Source organism: Candoia aspera, chromosome 4 (assembly GCF_035149785.1).
Source record: "Candoia aspera isolate rCanAsp1 chromosome 4, rCanAsp1.hap2, whole genome shotgun sequence".
NCBI lineage: Eukaryota > Metazoa > Chordata > Lepidosauria > Squamata > Boidae > Candoia > Candoia aspera.
The window spans coordinates 101,869,391-101,882,026 of NC_086156.1; the positions used below are offsets into that span (position 1 = coordinate 101,869,391).

Here is a 12,636-nt window from a genome sequence, read left to right on the forward strand (position 1 = left end):
TTCCTCTGAAAAATTCTCCATTTAGCCTTGTTTGATAAGTTTGGGATAATTTACTGAGCACTTTGAGGGTATTTGAGGACGGGCCTTCCTAATCACTGTTCAGTTTTTTTAATACTACCACAGCAAGTTTGGACCTAAAGCAACATAGAAAAAGATACAGCAGCCCTCCTTCAACCTCATGTTGTCCAGATATGCCTGGTATAGAGGACAGCTGCACATCAACTTGGAGTTGATTCCAGAAAGTGCTTTGGAGTCTGTGTGGGCATGAATGTGGTGCCTGTCTGCAGCTCTTTAAAGCAGCCATGTCTTTTTCTGGGATCTCACAACTGCCCTCTGCAGCTGTCATGAAATTCCAGGAAAAGACACAGCTGCTTTAAAGAGTTGTAGACCATGCACTACATTTGGTATATAAGTCCAAAGCAATGCATGGCCCAAGCATTGAAATACGACAAACTGGGGCAAACTGCCCAGTGAGAATATACAATCAGGGCTTAGAAGGACTAAAAATTTGGGGGGAGATGGGCGGTGATAAAAATTTGATAAAGAAATAAAGAAATGGTTGGGATTCGCAAGGCAAAGCTGCTTGTTCTATTCCAGCCTTTCCCAGTCATGTGCCTTTCAAATGTCTGTGGGCTACAATTCACAGACTTTCTAGCCAATGATAATTATAATGGCTGAGTATTTGGAGAACTGTCATCCTACACATCTGAAGAGCACCAAGTTAATACTGGCATAAGCCAATGCCTTCAGACTTGGAGAACTTGTTGGGCTGCCAAATATGAGCCGTTTGGATTGTTAGGCTGAGTTTGCACAACTCTGCTCACATCCCTCAGTTACGTCAAAGATTGCTAGCTCTTTTAAATACACTGCTCTGACCTGTCTCCTCCCGTTTTCTTCTCAATCCAGCTTCTTTCTAACAAAAATAATACTGGCTCCAGATGCAGCTTTGATCTGGCTTGGTTCTTGTCCATTTGCTGTCATGTTGGGTCCCCCAACAAGTGTTGAGATGCCGTCTCCTTCCACCGCCTCCCCGTTAAGTGACTGTGGTAACTGCTTGCTGATCATGGTAAGCCTCGCCATCATCGCAGCTGTGTTCATGGTGGTCTCAGCTATCCTCTGCGAACAGGTTTTCCGTGGGTCCCTGCCCCAAGAAACAGGAGCTGTGCCGACAGTGTGGAGGCAAGGTGGGACATTGTGGATTGACCCCACACGCAATAATAGGCAGCCAGATGTCCTCTCAAGGCCATCAGATACAGTCCCACTTTGGATCCAGCGTTCAAATGACTGGTTTCTGGACGCTCCTCCTGCAAAATTGGGGAGCTATGATTCCACTGAGGACCTCCAGAGAGAGAGACACAGTCCCAGCAGCACTGGCCCTCTCTGGAGCCACAGCGAGCCATCATGGGGGATCCAGCCTCATGTAACTCTGCCAGACCTAGATAACTTTTTCCGATGTAGTAGCCGTGTTACCTACAGTACTCAGCACTTGGTTTAATTGAAGATGTCCAAGACAAAAGCCCGTATGTTCTCCTCTCTGAATCCAAGGTTCAAAGATCTTGGACTAGCTTACCTGATGGCTGATGGACTACATTTTCTACTTCAAAACGTACCAAAAAGTGCTTTGATATGTCTATGTGTATGAATGAGAAAACACAAGCTTTTTCTCCATGAGACACTTCTACTTAGCAGCAAGGGAGGAGAATGGAAATGGGTTATGAAAAATCATCCTAGGGATTGGGACAAGGATTTAAAGTCTAAAATGGAAGGACATCAAAACTGGATTTTTGGAACTAGAGGTGTGATATTTGGAAAAAGATGGTAATCGTAAAGACAGTTAAAAACAACAGAGAAATAGATACTGTTTATATCAAATCCCCTTTAAAAAAATGCTTTCTGAACTTCTATGTACCATTCATCTCTTCCATGATTTTTCTGCACCTTCAATAATCCCTAAATTGTATCCTCCAGATATGTTTTGCTAGTATTTCTATTATCCACCACCCAAATGCTGGCTGGCATAAGAGAAAGGGACTAGTGCCCTTGTGCTTTTTTTTATTCAGCACAGCCATGAAGGCCTCACTTCTAACCAACCTGCCCTAACATTAAGGTACATTCTGGAGGCAGTGTTGAATTTTCTTGCTGTTCGAAATAAGACTGATGATGACCAAGAAACGAGCATTTTCTCCTCTAGGGCCTTGGTTGTAGAGCAATCTCCACAGCGGCTGGTCTGGACCAATCCCAGGGCCTTTGCGGTACCTCACTAAGACCTCTATATTTTCCTGGGTCTAAAGTGTAGTGGGAAGATTATGGAACTGCCTGTTCCTAAGGACAGTGGGTGTGAATGTCAATTTATCGAAGTTTGCATTTTTGGAGCAATGCACCAAATTTAGTGTTCTAAATTTCCAGTCCTTTGACCTTTATAGTTCAAAGGACTGAACTGCAGTCCTTAAAAGCATGAATATTAGGGAAACGTCTGAACAGACAAAAGCAATTAAAAAAAAACCTGTTTAAAAATGAACCAAATGCATGATACTGGGGAACGTTGTATGCAAAAACTATTCACCCAACACAGTTGGCACCATTTGGGGGGAAACTGATGTATGCCCCTTGTTGCTCCAGCCATCTCTGCTAACCGTTCCTGCTTTTGGCCCCCATGGCTGATTTGTGCGATCTGTCCATTGCCACACAGGAAGAGACTTGTGTGAAGATCTCCCCGTGCTCTGCTTATGGAAGATTGCAAAATCCCTGGGATGTCCTTTGAAGGATGACCAAACGGCAGGCTTTAATGCCAAATGCATCATTTCATTGGTTGCACTGCCAAGGCTTCAATCATGTTTATTTTTATGGGTTCGTGTTTTACTGTTAAAATAATTTTAGTATGATTAGTTGTTCTGAACGTCTTGCAGGAACAGAAAAGAATAAAGACAGTTGCCTGTAATAAAGACATAGATAAACTGATAGAGCTGCATAGTATAGCTACATGTTCTTTTGTGGTCTGAGTCATGACTGGCTCTGTGGGGCAGGGGGAAACCATATAGAAAAGACTGCATGATCTTGAGCCCACTGTTAAATGTGAAACTCACCTGGAGATCTGAGCCAGTAACCATTAAAAAAGTTTCTGCATCTTAGCACTTCCTTTCCTGCATCATCTGAATTAGGCCGACTTGCCGAAACAGCTGCCCAAATGCAGAGAAACACTACAAACTCAGGCGTAACACTGGGGTTCCTGACACACAGCCCTCAGCAGTCCCAGCCACGTCGGGATTCCTCCATACAGAAGCCCCTCAAAATGTGCATGGAAAGGAAATGGTTGCAAGAATCTTCTGTGAAACAACAGGATAGAATGAACATTTCCAACTCAAGCTATAGACTAGCCCATTACCCCAGCTGTTTGCTTCCTACCTTGACTAAAATATATTTAGCTAGCTAGCCACCAAGAACTCATGAAGGAAAAAGATGGGATTAACTCACATAACTTTGTGGCTTTACTGAATCCCGATTGTGTTTTGTCTTCTACCGTTGAGTATTTCCAACAGCCGTTACACAAGGGCCGTTATCAAGCCCTCCAGATTGTTTGCCTTCCTGTTTCTTAAAATTCCTTCACTAGTTTCGTTTCTTTTGCTTCTTTCTCTTTTATTGATGGTCTTCGACCTGTCATGGCACCCAGATGTGACAAATGGAAGCCCTTCCTCAGCCTGTTATCTTCATGCCTGACAATATTGCTATAATGCTCAACATTTATTAGGGAGCAGAGCCAGGGGAGAACATCAGGGACTGCTGGCTGGTTTCCTTTCTTGCAGCAGGATGGGGGAGATGGTGGCAGAGATACATTTCTGAAAAATATTAAATATTAGTTTTGTTGCAGGTTGCCCTGCAGTTTTAAATAACCTCAGCTATAAGTGTGTATCCAAACGCACACCTCTAACCACGCCCTGCTGGAGTTTTGTCATTTTCCCACAAGCTCTGAGCAAATTCAAGAACACAAGGAGAGTCCTCTTGATCATCAGCTCCTATGGAAGGGGCATCCATCTGGAATGGTCAACAAAAGAAATGCCTTCACACAGAAAGGTCATGGCAGCTGCAGAACAGTAATCGTATCATTTAGAAGCAGGTTGCAAGGCTGTTGGCTAATCTCCAAAACTCCATGCTTAGGAAGGGCACCAACTTTATTTAACTCCAGTTTCAAGATAGGCTAATCTGGTTGGAGTAGCCAAGATCAGGGTTTCTCAACCAGGGTTCCGCGAGAGGTCACGAGGGGTTCCCAGGGAGATCACAGTTTATTTGAAAAATTGTTTCAAATTCGGGCAACTTCACATTAAAGAGCTAAGTTTCGTTCTTTATTTTCAGTTTAAGAACACTGTTAATGCATCTATACAGGCCTACCCATGAAACAAATATAATAATTTTGTAACTTCTGGCCTGTATTTGAGCCTGAATGGGCAGGGGTTCCCCGAGGCCTGGAAAATATTTCAAGGCTTCCTCCAGGGTCAAAAGGTTGAGAAAGGCTGGTCAAGAGGAAGCAAGAGGAACGAATGGCCTGACTTTAAAAGACATCATACTGCCTTTTAAAAACTGCAGTAAACAGAGTACATCTGAATGTGGAAACAGAAGTACAAGGTGCAAGAAGCTTATTCTTATTTCTGAAGTGGCTGGGTAGAGCAACAAGGGGGAAAGATGATTGTTCTAGAATCCACAGCTGACTCTTTTATGAAGTCCCAACAAAACAAACATGAAGGAGCATACAAGACTTCTCCAGAATTCTTGTTTGTTTGTTTGTCATATTTCTTTACCGCCCAACTTGTATTATAACAACTCTGGGAGGTTTACAGACAATTAAAAATAGAAGGATAAAATGTCATTAAAACAATACAATATAAATATAGAAGTGTAAAATAAATAATATAAAATTCACGATGGCAAATAGTGATGTTATCTTAGCACTGGCCCCATCAAGGAGCCAACCACCCCCATGATCAGCTATCCCCCCTCCCACCCCAGGCATTAAGCGAGATAATATGAAAAGCAGGGGATGATTGGGAGGAAAGGAAGAAAAACAGAATGGGAAAGAAGAAAAAGCACTCAAAAATTAAGCTAGGGGATGTGGGGAGGGGGGATCAGAAAAGTCAAGATGGCAACTGTGTCTGTGTGGTTGAAGCCCCACCCCTGCATTCGAATGCATGTAAAAAGGGGCGGGGCTTTGATTGCATGATGGCAGCCGCCATCTTTGTGACCCCTCTCAGTGGTTTTGTCTATGAAATCTGCAGTTCAGCCAGTCTCAAAATGCATTTGTTAAAGGTTAATACAACTGGAGTCAGATTCTATCCAGGGACAAAGAAATGGATTCTAAAAATATGAAGACCATTCATGCCAAGCTGTCTTTTGCTATGGCTGAAGATCACAGACTTCCAGCCTAGAAGAGAGCAAAAGAAAAAAAAAAGAAGCATTGTAGTCTTTATATCAGCAAAATTAAATAATAACATTAGGCAGTATGCTAGTATTATCTAGCGAACTAGGGATCAGAGACTAAACCTTCAGGAACTTTGTGTTGTCTTGTAGGATTTTAAGGCAGTGATGTAACTTTCTTCCTTCCCCTTGTCCTCATAGCCGGGAATTAATGATCCAAATTGAACTGGCATTATTTTTATTTATAATTGGCATTATTTCCAAAAGATCTCTGAACCCAGAAGGAGCTTCCAACCTCAAATTGGTAAGTTAGAGGATGCCAATGGACAGAGAGTAATTGATTCAAAGAAGATCAAAGATGGAAGGAATATACTGAAAATCTGTACAGTAGAAATGTCAATGTCCAAGATGTGTTAGAAGATACTCCCTGCTTACAAGGACCTCTAGTACGAGAATACGAAGTTATATCAGCACTCTGGTCACTGCTAAGTCAGAAGGCTACAAAATGGATGCAAGATCTACTGAAATATGGCAAGCAACAGAAGAGTCAATCTTCATACCAATACCAAGGAAGGACACTTCACAGAGTGTGCAAACTATTGTACAATATCCTTAATTTCACATGCTAGGAAAATAACGCTTAGGCTCATCCAATGCAGATTAGAGCTGTACATGGCAAGGGAGATCCCAGATGTTCAAGCTGGCTTTTGAAAAGGCTAAGGAATATATGATGGATAACTGAAAAAGCCAAAGAATACCAGAAGTGAAGTAAGTATCAGGAAGTCATAGTACAGGCAGAACATGACAAAACAACCTGGCTCCAGGTTGGCAAAGGAGGAAGACGAGGGTATATACTCTCCTCTTATCAGGGCCAGATTAAGGCCAACTGATGCTCTAAGCACAGCCCAACAATGGTGCCCCTTGGCTCTTCCTTTGCTTAACTAACAAGACATTAAGGCTCAATAAGTTTGAAAACTAAAGTTGAGGGTGGCAGTGAAAGAATTAAGGGCATGATAACTAGGGGGAAAAAACTCTGTGGTGCCCCCTTTCCCTTGGTGCCCTAAACTCATGCTACTTTTGCTTGATGGTTAATCTAGGGCTGCCCCTTCTGCATCTTATATGCAGAATATATATTGAGGGAAGCTGGTTTGGAAAATGGTCATGATTTTAAAATTGGAGGAAGAATTATCAAGAATCTGAGCTATGCTGATGATATCACTCTGATAGCTAAAAATGCAAATGATTTACAAGCTCTAGTAAAGAAAATCAAAGAGCACAGTGACAAAATGGGAGACTAAGATTAGATATAAAGAAGACAAAACTGAAGTAACGACAACAGGTACAGCAACCAGTCTTAGAGCTGATATTGAAGATATTGAAGTGCTGGATAGTTTCTGCCTTTTAGGATCAACTGTCAACAGTAAAGGAACCAGCAGTCACGAAAGAGTAGAGTAGCACTTGGTAGAGTAGCAATGAAGGCCTCAGAAAAGAAATTCAGATGCTATAATGTGCCTATTTCTAAAAGAGAATCATGCGGGCAATGGTTTTTCTTGTGACACTCTGTGGAAGTGAAAGTTGGATTTCAAAGAAGCAGGATAGAAAGAATAGTGATGCTTTTAAGCTTTGGTCAAAAGTTGGAGTTGGAGGAGACTATTGAAAATACAGTGGACAGCCAAGAAAACAAACAAATGGATCATTGAATAAATCCCAGAGTTTTCACTAGAGGCACAAATGACCAGGCTCAAATTATCCTACTTCAGACACATTATGCAGAGAAGAGAGAAGCCTTGAATGCTGGGAAAGATTCTGCACTTATCTAACATCTCCAGGCTAGGATCAATGCTCAATAAAATCTTACATCAAGATCCAAATTTAATTCCCCATCTCCCAACCCATTTTCAGGTTACTGCCTGCAAGAAATAGGTTGACATGATTGCCCAACAGAATTGACCCAGACTGTAATTATTTCTTCAGAAACTGAGTTTGACTGCTATTACTTTCAAAAAAGTAATCTCTCAACAGACTGTAACAAGGTAAGGTAAAATGTAATGCAGCAATAAATGGGAAGAAATGGGAAGGAGGATCCACAAAAATCCAGCTATTCCTTTCTATTGTTTCTATTGACAATAGGGTATTAAATAACTGGCATAGAGAAATAATGAATTATATCTGAGCTAACGAAAGGCCAAGGATTAAATTCAAGAACTTGCAAAATTCAAAAGATTGAGGTGGCTTAGTGGCCCCAAATTTCAGATTGTACTTTTCATGCCAGTTACCCAACCTGGATTTCAGAATGGATTGTATTTCTTTATGGTTCTATCACCTCAATGGAAGAGGAAAAACCTTCACAGGGGCTACCTAAATAAGTATGGTTGATATATACAGATATAAACAATTTTCAATAGGCTGTGTATTATTATTGTTATTGTTAATTAGATTTAATATAGCCATCAAATCCAGTGGACTCTGGGCATCTTACAAAATAGAGTATTAAATTAAAACAATCAAAAACATAAATAAAAGCAACTTATTGAATGTTTGAGATAATTATAGGAAAAGAATAAGCCCAGGCCTTTCCCCTCTTGCTTCCTTAATGAATGCCTACTTTTATGATAAAGAAAACACTAAAACTTTTGCTTAGTGAAGAGACAATAATCTGAAAACTGTTTAGATTGTAAGGTTTTATTATTAACAGGACAAAATCAAGATCTTTCACGTGTTTTGCTACATGGTGCTCTTCCACATTCAGTTGATTGTAATACTCTCAAAAAAGCAACATAATGCTATTAGAAAATCTTGTATCTCATAATACTGAACATTTACTAGACACAATTTATAATTTACTAGACAACCCGTGACCCCCTGGGTCATTTTTTTTCCTACATATAATATAGGCTTGCACCATTTCCCCTCCCCTCATGATCATCAGGAGAGCCCCAGTGCAGGGTCCTCCTCCTCCTCGGCTGACCTGCAGAACTGTCTGCCGCTTTGCGGGGGGGGAGCAGATTTCCCCATTGACTTTGCATGTGGGAAGCTGGCTGGGAGCATTGGAAATCTGAAGTGGTCACAACTTTCCCAAGTTTCAATCCCATGTGAGTAATGGGTCCCAGATTTTGGACACATTCTGTAAGTTAGCCTATTTGAGCTAACCTTGGTTGAAAAAGTTTTGCCTTATGACATGCGATTTCACCAAATTGAAGGTTACAAACTATCAAACAGACAAAAGAATTTTAGTAGTATTAGTGAAATATAACTCAGAACCTAACTGGGGTTAGACAGAAAGTTTGTTATCTCACAGCTCGTGAGAATAAATAGGAAGAGCAGGCTTGTCTAAGCAGCCTCTCTTCCAGGTGTTAATTAAAAAACGTGGGCCATTCACAGGACAAATGTGAACATAAGGGACACCTGATCCGTCAATAGACACGGTTCTGAAACTTGCAGAGGTTCCACCTCTGCGGCCAGGCCTCAGCAGGCACAGAGTGTGGATATCTGGAGGGCCACCACTAAAAAGTTCTCTGTTTTGGTCACCAGGACATTTGGAAAGAGTCTCTAAGCTGCTTGCCTTGCTGAGAGGAACCCAGGGGGAGGGCACGCCCTTGGGCCACGATAAGAGGAGGACGTGCAAACGATGATAACAGCTTTACAGTTTTGGACATATTTCTTACTTTTTCGACATGCTTCAGAAGTACGGATGCAGAGCTGCTATCTGACAGGCAGTCAAGATTGTTGCTTGGTGAGATGGAAGTGTCTTCCCCCTGCTGACCCCTTGCTACCCTGCTGGCTTTGCTGCCACCCGAAAACCTGGGTTTGGGACTTGGGTGCCATCGCTAAATTGTCTGGTTCCATCTGCAGTCGCATTTCTTCTTTTCCGGTCCCTCTGCTCAACTCCTTTCCTATCTTCTTCACATGAGTGTGTGTTTTTGTCTGTGTGTACTTGTGTATGACTCACCTTTTGAATTTCAGCCTGCCACGCGGCTCGGAAAGACCCAGGAAATCTGCCAAAATGAAAAGCAACTTGTCTTTTGTGTCACTTTTGTGGAGTGGCCTGTCTTTCCGTTTTTGGCCGGAATTGGTGAGGCGCAGCTGCTTCTTGTGCCTCTGACTGTGGAAAAGGTGCTTTGTATCTGCTCAGAGGTACTCCTTAATCTTTTGTTGACCCTGGTGGTAAATCTCAAGAGTGTAAAACAAGGGAGGGGAAAAAAAAGCGGACCCTAGTTTTCAACAGAGCTCTCGATCCAAGTCTTCAGCCTCAGATTGGTCCTACTGGCCTGATACTACAGGAATGGGTGGAATTAACATTATTGCCACTACTCAAAGCCACTTCCTCTGTGCATATAACGGCTGCTTCTTCTTTTTTTTTTCTGCATTTTCCAGTACTGCCACCTGCTTGGTTTTGTTCACTCCTTCCTGCCCAATCAAGCAAGAACAGGGGAGAAGGAGGCAGCTGATGTTTAGCAAACGAGAGCCTTCCCTTGAAAACCCTGGGACCCCTCCTAGCCTTGTTTGAAGAAACCTAGGAAAAGGTACAGCAGAGACAGTGGGTGGGTGGGTGGGCAGGTGGGTGGGTGGGCAGACGGGTGCATTTTACTTATTCAGCCACAACAAAATGGAGGGATATCAGTAGGAAATTGTAGCAGGGAGTTAAGGTAAAGGAAGAGAGAGTATTAGACTAGAGAGAGATGCAGGTTTTGTTGTCAAACTTCAACCAAACGATTTTCATCTTGCGTGATTGCCAAATAGAGTGTAGTGTCTATGCCTCAATTTTAGATTCACAACAACCCTGCAAGGTTGATGAGGTTCTGATCTGGTGGAGTGGAGGATTTGGGATGCAAGGCTCAGTCAAGCCAGCGTGCAGATCTTCTCCAAATCAGGGCCTTTTCCAGTCAGCCAGACTCTTGAGTCTTGTCATCTACACCAGACTGCCACAGTCTAGAGAGCGCTGGTTTGGGGACAGGCCTTCCCTACATCATATTGGGAAAAGGCGATGTTGCCGGGCTGAGAAAATTTTAAAAAGGAATCTGGAAAGTAGGTCCCACCATCCTGATCTTCTCTCCCACCCTCCCAGGAGCCAGCTTCAGGTTGCAGTAGGAGGGAAGGTTAATCCAAGCAGAAATGTGTCTGTTGGCAAGAGCAGACGGTGAATGGTGGGGAGGCAGAAACAGAGATGGGATCTGACTTCATGAAGCAAATATTTTAGACTGGTAAACATTATCTCCCAGACCACCTTACAGACATCGCTCTTCTTCATCCAGTAGCGATCTTGCATCTTTGGCAGTTATGTCCCGTGCCCAAATCCTACTGCTACAACTCAGCGATGTGTGGTGAATAAGATGCCGCAACAGATGGGCTTCGTGCTACTGTACGGTGAAGTGCAGAACTGCCAGGAGGAGAGCATCAACTCTCAATAGCATTCAGACCAATTTCCTCACCTCTAGTCTTCCAGCCAGGCTACATTTTTACTTGAATTGTTTCCAGCCAGCAGTGCCAGAGTAGCACCACCACGCTGTCATTGCCAACATAGAGCGCTAAGGACTTAGCTAAGCCTGCTGAATGTGAAAAATAGAATGAGACTCAAAGAGAAAGAAGTTCTCAACTGCAGACTTGGCCTCCCTTAAATACTCTGACAGCTGAGCTAAGTCACTTTAATGAGACGGATTCTCTTGGCTCTTTGATTTTCAATTTCTTAATGCAATGTTTCTCAACCTCTGCAACTTTAAGATGGGTGGACTTCAACATGGCTGGCTGGGGAGTTCTGGGAGTTGAAGTCCACCCATCTTAAAGTTGCCCAAGTTGAGAAACACTGTCCTAATGCCCTTCACCCGCATTTCTTCCCAAGCCTCTTATTTTTCAACCTTCAAATTCAGATTACCCTGCAACCCAGGTTTCTTTGATGGGACAGCTCCAGCTTTGCCTCCCTTCCTTGTTCATCGAGAACCCCTGCCATAGTGTGGTGGCCTAGCTTCTCCTTTCTTGGTCACACTGTCACCAAATCCAAGTTGCAGAAGTGACCAAGCCCTGCCTTTATAGGACTCCCCTTCTGCTGAACCAGTCAGGCTAAATCTCAAACCTGACATTAAGAGCAGCAGGTGATGTGTAGATGAAGCCAAGGTCTGAGTTCTTCAGGGCAAAATGAGATTTCTCTTGCTGGTGGAAGAACCTGCATGTCAGCTACTCCATCCATTTCTGGGGATGGAGTTACCAAAGGAAGAAGAAATAGCAGTGGGTTTATAAGAAGAAGTACTGATATGAGGCAGCTGCAGGTCATGTAAGGTTTTTGGGGGGTATAGAGGACTCATCAAAAGCCTTTCTTATCTAGAATGCAATATTTTATTTTGTAAACTCTCTAAATGCTCCAGTTAAGGGTTGTTGTTCTGTTCCAGATTTTAATTATCTTGCTCTATCCAGATACAACTGGATTTTTAACTTGAATGATCTTCTGTTAGCACAACTGTCTCAATACACACCAAGCAAGCTGTGTGCTGCTAGGTGTGATGATGGAGTTTTAATGACCTTGTTAAAGGTCATGGCGTGGGAAGCTGCCCTAAGGGCAAAAAATGCTTCTGTAGCCACCCAGGCTGAATTCTGGGGAGGAAGGGGTGGGGGCCCATTTGATGGTAGGCATCTATTCAAATATAATATTTAATATTTATTGAAACGTTTAATTTTTATTTTTTTTAAAAAACACCTTTTTAAGCAAAAAGCAAAATAAAGACAGATGTATTTCCAATGTAGTGGGAGCAAGCAAAGGGAGACTGTCCTGAGAAAGATAAACCGCTGCAATGCTAGGAAGCTGCTTTTTTTTTCAGACCAAGGAACAGACTTTCAAACCACAGGGTCAACTTTTTGTAGTTGTTCTGTTCCCTTTGTTTCTTCATTGACAATCATAAGTAGTCACTGCATTCATTTTCTTCTGTAAATTAGTTTGAGATAATAATATATATATATATTTTAAAAACATACATTCTTCTTCAAGAGGAATAATCGGAAAAATACAGAGGAACTCATCTTCTGCCCACTCTTGAGGCAAAAGAACAAAAGATTTTTAAAAAAAACTATTTCTTTCAGAAAGAAACTGTTGTTTTTTCCTGTTTACCCTGGCTTCCAGCTGATGTCATCCCATGGGTGGAGAAAGGGGTTCTTGCAAAACTTCACGATTTCCTCATTTTACATGGGGCTAATGTAAATGTGTCTGCGACTGCCACCTAGTGGTCAAAAGGCAATATAGGAAAGGGG

At 42.3% G+C, this 12,636-nt stretch overlaps 1 protein-coding gene across 2 annotated transcripts in view; it reads left to right on the top strand.

Annotated features, from left to right (window-relative positions):
- Positions 1-12,636, top strand: part of SPN (sialophorin) — a 344,473-nt gene that overhangs the window by 328,734 nt on the left and 3,103 nt on the right. The window contains exons 2-3 of one of the 2 annotated variants that reach the window (XM_063301352.1): positions 8,935-9,136; positions 9,778-9,926. The gene's annotated coding sequence lies outside the window, so the exon portion shown is untranslated. Of the gene's footprint in view, positions 1-8,934; positions 9,137-9,179; positions 9,538-9,777; positions 9,927-12,636 lie in introns of those variants that run through there. The other variant, XM_063301353.1, reaches the window with a different exon arrangement.